Raw genomic sequence first — 7,790 nt, forward strand, 5'->3', positions numbered from 1 at the left:
TTAATTATAATAAATTATTTTTAATAAAATAATAATTTGTCAATGAAACACTTAATTTTTAAAAATAAAATTTAAGTGATGAATTTAAATGATAACGCATCCTTAAATATATAAATAATTAAGGAAAATAATTGTTCAGGTTAAATATATTATTTTGTTAAATAGTAATAATAGTTAATAAATAAATAAGAAATAAAACTCCTAACTATTCAAGTGATTTATTTGCAATAATAAACTTTGTTTATTTATTTAAATTTTAAGAAATTGAATTAAATTGTAAAAACACATATTTAAATAATATCATTAATTATTATAAGAAAATTTATAAACATAGCTTTTAAAAAAATCATAGAGTTTTAATTTATAGAATATCAAGTAATAATTCAATTTATAGAATATCTAATAATTATTAGTTTAATATTCCTTTAAAAAAAATTTAAAAAAAATAATTATAAAATTATTTTAACAAAATTGTAAAATAATAGAATACATATAAAATTTAAATAAATTTTTTTTGCTAAGTTTAAGTAATAATTTTATATATTTTTAATAAAAGATTGCGAGTTCAAATTTAAAAGAAGGAAGAATTTGTAATTTTTTTTAGATATTTTTATTTTTATTATAAAAATTTTATGAACATACTATTTTTACGCAATTCATAACATCTTTAATTATTAGTCAAAATAAAATATAACTTCGTTGATAGGGAACCGACTTATAATCAAATTAAAATTAACCAGCGTAAGCACAATCTCAAACACTCTATAATGAAATAAAAATTTTGCATAACTCAATGAATTTTTATGATTTTATTGAAGAAGATTTGTTGAAAAAGGAATTCGTTATGTCATAACTTTACGTGCCTAAGAGACAGTGAAAGTGAGTTTCGTAGAGAGTTGGGGTGTTTTGACAACCTCCTTCTTAATTGCCCTCCAACTTCTGCAAACCCCAAAATAGGCTACCACGTATTTCCGTGCAGTTGTATTTCCGCGCAGCCCAAGCACCGTCTCTTGCCTCGATTCTCAAAATATCATCTCTGAGCAGCTTGGGTAGTGTATTTGGCCAATAGCTCTGCAGCAGCGAAACCTGGCTCCTGTAGTGGCTGTCATGCACTGCACTATCCGACCAAGATCTCAAATTATAGGAAAATTTCACATCGAAACTCCTCCTGGAGTTGGGTTATTAAGATTTTGTTTCAAAATACAAGCTCTGGGTATTTTTCACCTATGCAAATACTACTACCTCTCGGTATTTTTCACCTATGAAAATACTATTACCTATTTTACCTGTGGATGCCAAATGTGTGTCCCTGGTAATGTCGCCAAATGCGTGTTCCTGGTAATTTTGACATGAACGATTAGTACTAATATATATGACCTGAAAACGTAATGTAAATTTACCAGGGAAATAAATAATTGCTTACCTTCTATGCCATTTTGAAAACACAGAGGTTGTTGCAAGCCAGCCTCCATGACAAGGAGAGCAATTAATAGGGTGAATAACGTGAAAACAGAACCATATGGTAACAAATGACATAAACCATGCCATACCTCGACCATGGAGAGGTCTGTGTGCAGAAGCTTTGTTGTTGTTGCGGTATTCTGTCCAAACCCTGAAAGAGGAATAATTGATGTTGCCACCATGAATTAACATAAGGAGAACATAGTTTTGCATCAAGAAGGTGAAAGGTAATATGAGCTAAGGTTCAAGGTGGAAACCGGTAGCAGAGTAGTAAGCCACATTCAGAATGGCGAAATTGGTTTTTACTAGTTCAATGAGATACAAGGAAGGTGAGCGAGGCTGAGGAGCTCAAGTGTCGCATGCATGCTACTTGTAAAATAATAAAACTACCTATAACTACGGCTGGGGTTGGGGTTTTTAAGTAATTATTGTTTTTATTTATTTTAATTATAATAAATTAATTTTAATAAAATATTATTTTGTCAATGAAGCACTTAATTTTTAAAAATAAAATTTAAGTGATGAATTTAAATGATAATGCATCCTTAAATATATAAATAATTAAGAAAAATAATTATTTAGGTTAAATATATTACTTTGTTAAATATTAATAATAATTAATAAATAAATAAGAAATAAAACTCCTAACTATTCAAGTAACTTATTTGTCGTAATAAACTTTGTTGTTAAATATATTACTTTGTTAAATATTAATAATAATTAATAAATAAATAAGAAATAAAACTCCTAACTATTCAGGTAACTTATTTGCCGTAATAATAAACTTTGTTTATTTATTTAAATTTTAAGAAATTGAATTAAATTATAACAACAAATATTTAAATAATATAGTTAATTAATATAAGAAAATTTATAAACATCTCTTTAAAAAAAATCCATAGAGTTTTAACTTATAGAACATCAAGTAATAATTCAATTTATAGAATATCAAATAATTATTAGTTTAATATTCATTTAAAAAAAATAAAAAAAATAATTATAAAATTATTTTAACCAAATTGTAAAATAATAGAATATATATAAAATTCAAATAAAAAAATTTGAGAAAGTTTTAAGTGATAAGTTTGTATATTTTTCATAAAAGTTTACATTGGTGGATTTTAAACAAAAAAAACCTGACCAATCACCAAACAGTGTTTCTACACATAATCCGCCAATGAACGTCGGTCCCACCTGGATGCACAAAACAAACTCCAAATAGAATAAAATCGCGTCCATACACTGCTCGGGTCTGCTCCTTTCCAATCGTCAATTGAATAGCAACTGAACAACAATTGAACAACAACTGAACAACAATTGAACAACAACTGAACAAAAATTGAACAACAACCGAACAACAACTGAATACAACTGAACATCAATTGAACAGCAACCGAACAACAATTGAACAACAACTGAATAGCAACTAAACAACAATTGAATAGCAATCGAACAACAATTGAACATCAGCTGAACAACAATTGAACAACAACCGATCTAGCAATTGAACAACAACGAATCCACGATACATGGCAGATAATTACATTAAATTAAGTCTTCTCGAGACTTATCAATTCCATCAAATTAGCTTGTTTTTAACTGAAATTTTCTCCCGGTTTACATGATTATCAACATCTCCTCCTCCATAGCTTTGACTGTGACTTTTGATTAAGGGTGGTCGGATGCTCCTGCATCAGGCTCCCGAGACACAAGATTTTATGACCTCCTGGTCATATGCTTCTCCTTCATCCCATAACAATTCTACCCACTTTGTCAGTGGAACTCCTTTCATGATATTTCTGTGAGCTGCAACAAAAACTCTGCAGTAACAGTCTTCTCTGCTACACGATACCTCCCAAGCTTCCCTACTGGCTTAGTCTTTCGGCATCTCTCTGGTTCTCTCTTCTACCGAACCATATGAGCACTCCATGCTCTAGGATGCTGCAAGTTTTCTCACCTTCTTATGCTGCTACCTACATAACAACATAGATATCACAAACTCACCAATCTTCACATAACTGTACCTCCTTTCGCACACAAAATCTTCTTTCTAGTCACAAGAAACCTTTCCCTGCTCTGATACCACTTTGACGTAGGAAAAATTGCCTAAAGGAAATTTCCTTGGTTTTCATAATCACCTTACCGTGAACCTGTGGGTTATGGCCCACCTATACAAATCAGAAGCATTTACATTGGTGGATTTTAAACAAAAAAACCCGACTAATCACTAAACAACGTTTCTACACATAATCCACCAACGAACGATGTTCCCACATGGATGCACAAAACCGGACTCCAAATCAAATAAAATCGCGTCCATACACTTCTCGGGTCTGCTCCTTTTCAATCTGTTAATTGAACAGAAACTGAACAACAGTTGAACAACAATTGAACAAAACCCGAACAATAATTGAACATCAATTGAACAAAAATTGAATAGCAACCGAAGAACAATTGAACAACAACTAAACAACAATTGAACAACAACCGAATAACAATTGAACAATAACTGAACAACAACTGAACATCAATTGAACAGAAACCAATCCACGATTTCCTCTCACAAATCGCCTAAATCTCTCAACACATATACATGGCAGATAATTACATTAAATTAAGTCTTCTCGAGACTTATCAATTCCATCAAATTAGCTCGTTTTAACAGAAACTTACTCCTGGTTTACATGATTGTCCACATCTCCTCCTCCATAGCTTTGAATTTGACTTTTGATTAAGGGTGGTCGGATGCTCCTGCATTAGACTCCCGAGACACAAGATTTTATGACCTCCTTATCATATGCTTCTCCTTCATCCCATAGCAATTCTACCCACTTCATCAATGGAACTGCTTTCATGATATTTCTTTGAGCTACAACAAAACCTCTGTAGTAACATTCTTCTCTGCTACACAATACCTCACCAAGCTTCCCTCCTGGCTTAGTCTTTTGGCATTTCTCTAGTTCTCTCTTCTATGGAACCATATGAGCACTCCATGCTCTAGGTTGCTGCAAGTTTTCTCACCTTCTTATGCTGCTACCTGCATAACAACATAAAGATCACAAACTCACCAATCTTCAAATAACAATACCTCCTTCTTTCGCACACAAAATCTTCTTTCTACACGCAGGAAATCTTTCCCTGCTCTGATACCAATTTGACGTAGGAAAAACTACCTAAAGGAAATTTCCCTCATTTTCATAATCACGTTACCGTGAACCTGTGTGTTATGGCCCACCTATACAAATCGAAAGTGTTTACATTGGTGGATTTTAAGCAAAAAAACCGGACCAATCACCAAACAACGTTTCTACACATAATCCGCTAATGAATGTCGGTCCCACCTAGATGCACAAAGCCGGACTCCAAATAAAATAAACTTGTGTCCATACACTTCTCGGGCCCACTCCTTTCCAATTCGTCAATTGAACAACAACTGAACAACAATTTAACAACAATTTAACAACAATTTAACAGCAATTTAACAGCAATTGAACAACAACCGAACAACAATTGAACAACAATTGAATATCAATTGAACAAAAACCGAACAACAATTTAACCTTAACCTAAACCTACGGGTTATGGCCCACCTATACAAATCAGAAGCGTTTAAATTGGTGGTTTTAAACAAGAAAACCCGACCAATCACCAAACAATGTTTCTACACATAATCCTCCAATGAATGTCAGTCCCACCTGGATGCACAAAACCAGACTCCAAATAAAATAAACTCGTGTCCATACACTTCTTGAGTCCTCTCCTTTCCAATACGTCAATTGAACAATTATTGAACATCAACTAAACAAAAATTGAACAACAACTGAACATTAATTGAAAAACAACCGAACAACAACTGAACAACAACTGAACAACAATTGAACAACAACCGAACAACAATTGAACAACAACTGAATAACAACTGAACAACAATTGAACAACAACCGAACAATGATTGAACATCAAATGAACATCCACTGAACAACAATTGAACAAAAACCGAACAAAAATTGAACCTTATCATGAACCTGTGGGTTATGGCCCACCTATACAAATCAGAAGAGTTTACATTGGTGGATTTTAAACAAAAAAACCTGACCAATCACCAAACAACTTTTCTACACATAATCCGCCAACAAACGTCGGTCCCACCTGGATGCACAAAACCAGACTCCAAATAAAATAAGCTCACGTCCATACACTTCTCGGGTCCACTCCTTTCCAATCTGTCAATTGAACAACAAATGAACAACAATTGAACAACAACTAAACAACAATTGAACATCAACTGAACAACAATTGAACAGCAACCGAACAATTGAACAACAACCGAATAGTAATTGAACAACAACTGAACAATAATTGAACAACAATTGAACAGCAACCGAACAACAATTAAATAGTGACTGAACAACAATTGAACTAAAATCGAACAGCAATGCTCCACCGTTTGATTAGGGCACACTGGATCTGACGGTCAACAGCGATATTGCACAGACCACTTGCGCGATGTTTAACCACCCTCACAGAGCCGATAAGGTTCATAAACCTTAGTCTATAAAAGTTCACATCCACCTTTGAAGTAAAAGTCTGACCTCTATATGGCCAGATATCCATTGGATAACAGCAGCCATCAAATCCTACAATCTACGGCCCTTCAACTAGCACGCAGCATACTAAACATCTCAACCCCCGTAGCTGACTATAACCCAAAAGTTTGAAGCAATCGACGGTTAAGATCGATTGCGGGCCTTCGACCATGATTAAGACATCTGCACACTCATATCCCTGGCGATCTATTCGTCTGCCATTCTTCTTCCGCCACTTAGATCGGTCGATCTAAACGATCGGACGACTCCCTCTACACTTGTTCGGTTATGATGAACTTTGCATTTCTACCCAGATTAACTCTGCCACACTCTGTCTAAACACTCACGACACTCATACAATAGTTAACGAGTTTTATCGTTGGATCACCATCGATCCTTACAGTGATCGATGGTTGAGTTCAATGCATTCTAAATATTCATAACCCTTGGTTCAAAATCTATCTGTCATTGTGCTGCAATAACTTCCTTATCAAACATAGTTCTCTAATTGGAATTATATTGGCATAATTATTTCATTAGATACTCTTCTTTGATTGCGGGAACAAGCACCAGGATCGTGAGTGTAGACTCAGAGACTGCCTTCGTTATTTCTGGGTCACATGAATTTTTAAGGTTAGTATTATTGGTCTCTGCCATTGTTAGCGTAAAATAAAATTTAGTGGAGATCTCAAGTACATGTATTGCTATTTAAATTTTTTAGAATTAAAATTCTTTACTTTTTTAGCAAAATCTCTAATTTTTTCTTTGAAACATTATTTAATCTCTACCTCTCTTGGATCCCACTTCATATGTTCTACATGTTAAAGTTTTCAGGTGCTACAATGGAACCACCTGTTGGCTATACTTTTTTACATGGGTTTCATACAATGCCAATAATAGTTAGCCTAGATTTTAGCCTAGATAATAGTTATCCAATAAAGTTAGTCTAGATAAATTATCTCCTTGCTAAGTAAGAAGGGATGTTCAATTTGTTGGTACAATTTGCATGCGGCCCATGTTATTCTATTATCCAGAATTGTTGATAAAATTACCATATGGCCCATGTTTTTGTTTATTCAAATATCTCAATTTACTCCATGCATGCGTTACTTTTCTTGCTTCATCAGATAAATGAAATTTTCATATATATATATATATATATATATAGATATATATATATAAGGTTTAATAACACTTTTAAGGATTTAAATTTATCTTAAAATTTAACAACCTTAGCAAATTATATTAGTCCCTAATATGCAAACTGTAAAATGCTTAGCCATATTTTTTGTAAAAATTTCAAATTTGAGTTAAATAAGAGTCATTAGCTAATTTCTTTCAGTGTTTTTGACTCCAATTTAACCATACTTAAACAAATCAATGAATTTAACTCTTGTTCAAATGTGTTGATCAGTACAATAATGAAACTAGGCCGCAGGGAATGCTAGCTATGCGGCCTTGTTATATATTGAAGTTAGGAAATAGTATTTTGTTTTGATTTCGTATTTATGGATATACAAATAGTTTTATGTTTACTTTTAATATTTTTAATTTTATCAAAGTGTTTATAACATTATAATGAAGAAAAAGATGTATTTAAAAAAAAATATAAGAAATTAAGCAAAGTTTTTATGTAGAAATTACATAAGAGAAATTTCTCTTATGTAATTTCTACCAAAATATTTTTTTTAATTCATTATGGATCAGAAGCTTGAATACAGAAATATAAGAAATGTCAAACTC

Source organism: Pinus tabuliformis, chromosome 3_2, assembly GCF_031772625.1.
Source record: "Pinus tabuliformis cultivar Carrire ecotype Pingquan chromosome 3_2, CPIR1, whole genome shotgun sequence".
Taxonomy (NCBI): domain Eukaryota; kingdom Viridiplantae; phylum Streptophyta; class Pinopsida; order Pinales; family Pinaceae; genus Pinus; species Pinus tabuliformis.